Here is a 3242-nt window from a genome sequence, read left to right on the forward strand (position 1 = left end):
CCAAGTCAAAATGACCATTAAAGCCAAAAGCACATCAAAAGTATAAGTGAAAAAAAAAAAAAGAAAAATTCTCCTATGAAAATCCCAGCTACAAGTGGTTTCACTGGCGATCTGTCACAGACAAATATTCCACAGTAAAACAAGATTGCAACACAGAAGAAACCATTGAGGGATTTTATCATGTGAAGGTCCTGTGACACAAGGTTGATGATGCTGTGAATAAATTGCCGGAATACAAATGCCAGCAGGATCAGCAGGACCACGCCCAGGTCCCCAAGCACAGTGATGGTGTAGATGAGGAGGAAGGTAAGAAAGAGGGCAGCCACAGCAGGGGCCATCGATCAGTCCCAGCAGGAGGAAGGCTGCCACCTCCGTCCTGTTCTCCATTACTGATGTCTCTAGTTTCACTATAGCAATGAGAAAGAGCAATAGAAATATAGAGAAATTGAATTAAAATAGGAAAACATAAGTACAATAACTTTTCTGTCTTTGTAACAATGACCTTACTTGAATAGTTCCCACACATCCTTGTTCTTGTAACACACATTGATTCCCATTCTTTTCAGGTAGAATTACACACTGTATAATCAGAATAATTTTAGTGGATCCTGTAGATCATTTGTAAATATGTAAATATTTAATTACTTAAAGAGAGCTATACAGTTCTACGTATCAGACCAGGCACTTCTTTGGGCTATAATGAAACTGCCTTCCACCTTGCTTACCCAGGGAGAACGGCCACCCACAGGACAGGCGTGTGTTCCTGTCTCCTGTCAGCAGTACAGTGAGCTTGCTTGTCCGTCACACTCATGTGAAGCTGTGGGTGGCTGCAGGCTGGGGATGCCCTCCTATTGTCACATGTGCTCAGGGAAATTTCTACGCTGTACCCAGGTGGAACCTTAGCCCCTGCTGGGTGGCTCCTAATCTAAGGGTTGTTAAGTCCATCAAATTGAACATAACTGAAGGTCCAATTATTTCTTGTCCCATTCTTCCAAATTCAGCATTTGTGTCTACCTAATGAAGTAACTGACCCCTTGACTGTGTGGTAATTTCATTTTATTCATTATATACTTGCCTTTCATTGGATTGAAGTCAAAGAAAAATGAACAAGTAAAACAACAAAATGTAAAGAATTAATAAGCTCTGCATCACCCTGGAAAATTTCTCCTACTCGTATTTATCAGCAGCACCTATGCACATGTCAACGATGATGTGGCTTTGAGTTTAATTCCTGAATAATCATAGCTCATTTATATGCACAGTCATTGTGGTGAGATAACTGGAGAGTGGAGCATGCTTGCTGTAGAGGAATTCTAAGGGCAGTGTAGCGGCAGACACCCTGGGCAAGGGAGTTTAGATCTCAGAAGAGGCGTGTGATCAGACCTCACACTAACCACCCAGTAATTATTCATCATACACCAACTCCGAAGAACATCATATTTTCATTTCCAAAATGAATATGTAGGGCCTGCCAAATAGCTCAGTATATTAAAGTGCCTTCAAGCAGGTGCAGTGACCGGGGGTGCGATCCCCTGGCCTGCCGTGCGGACTCCGCCCCTGGGGCACACTGAGTCAGCAATTGAGACAGGGTGTGGTGGTGTGCACCTGTAATCCCAGTTCTTAGGAGGCTGTAAACAGGAGGATCACTAGGAGTCTGATCTAGTAGTGAGACCCTGAACACCTTGTAGACCCTTCACTAAAATACAGGAAAAAAATGAATACAGTAGTGAGATCAACTTTTTAAAAAGAGAATTAAAAAATTTTAAAAATTAGAAATATTAGAAATGATACACAATTTCACTAAACTAAAGGATAGGAATTCAACAGTGGTTGTTATACAGCATATTGTTGTCTTCAATTCAGTTACTAAGATTGCCATATGTAAGAATGCAAAATTGGTCAAAAATATTAAAAAGAAAAGTAAAAAAATAATTCACACATTAATTGCTCCTTTCAGTAGACTGGCAGAGATGAGCAGTATAATCATCCAAACTGTCCTGTGTATATACATTTATATTTTTTCCTTTCTTTTCACCTTTCCCAGTTCTTCCTTCCCTTTGAAAGGTTTCTTTCCCTCTCACAGTCTCTACTGTAGCTTTCAGATTTTATTTACTATTTCAGGTTCTTACACAAGTGAGACAATATGATGTTCACACATGAGAGTCTGATTTGTTTCACTTATGAGTTTGGTCTCTAGCTGCATCCATTTACCTATAAAAACCTCCAGTTCATCTTCTTTACAGCTGAGAAGTACTCCATCAAATAAAAATACCACGCCATTTTTATCCATTCCTCAGTTGATAGGCACTTGTGCTGTTTTCAAGCTTTTGCTATGACAAATTATGCTGCTATAGACATGGGTGCACGTATAGCACTTGGGTATGATGATTTCAGTTCTTCTGAGATCAACTTTTATGTATTAGTGTGGAAATTAAATAAGAGAATAGGTAAAGCACAGTCATTTGAGGAGCACTAAACACAGCTTGGTATGTTCTGTCTTCATTTTTTTCCCTCCACCAATTTTTTTTTATTTTTTAATTTTTTATTAATTTTATTGAGAAAAAAGTAGCAATGAGACAGTTTCAAAACCAATTAGTAGGACAGTTTCAATAATTAATATATTGCATATTGTTGTCTACTTAGTGGTTATTCATAGTACAAGATGCAGACATGTACCATTTGTACACTATTAGTACAAATCTTTCTTCTCATTGAATTAAGAGAGAGTAGCTGTATATCTATCCTAACTATTTTGTATATACAGATACAAAATGGTCCTTCATTTGTAACCCCCTTTTTGGTTTAGTTTTGGCAGAGATGGGTATTCTATTGTCATTTAAATATTGTAGGTGCATGAATTCAGCAAAATAATCCAATATAATCCAGTAGTCCATAATAGTAGTGGGTTATCTGTAGGACTGGCAATGTCAGAAGTTGTTGGCTTGAGCTTTTTACAGCTCAAAATATTAATATGGTTTTACTTTTTATACTTTTCTGCTGGATGGTTAGTTAAGACCAAGATAAAGCAAGACCTATATAATTGAAAATGTAACTTTTGTATCTGACAAGGACAGTCAAATCTCCTCAGGATTTAACCTGAAACCCTGTACCGTGGTTTGTAGATCCTCTGTCAGTGTCAGCCATATGGATGAGTCATGTTAATTAAGAGTCATGGATTTTCTTTTACTTTGACCCAGGGGACAAGGAGTGCAGGTTCTTCCTGCAGGAGAATTTGAGGTTGC

The sequence above is a fragment of the Octodon degus genome, unplaced genomic scaffold (assembly GCF_000260255.1).
Source record: "Octodon degus isolate 3935 unplaced genomic scaffold, OctDeg1.0 scaffold00239, whole genome shotgun sequence".
Classification (NCBI taxonomy): Eukaryota; Metazoa; Chordata; class Mammalia; order Rodentia; family Octodontidae; genus Octodon; species Octodon degus.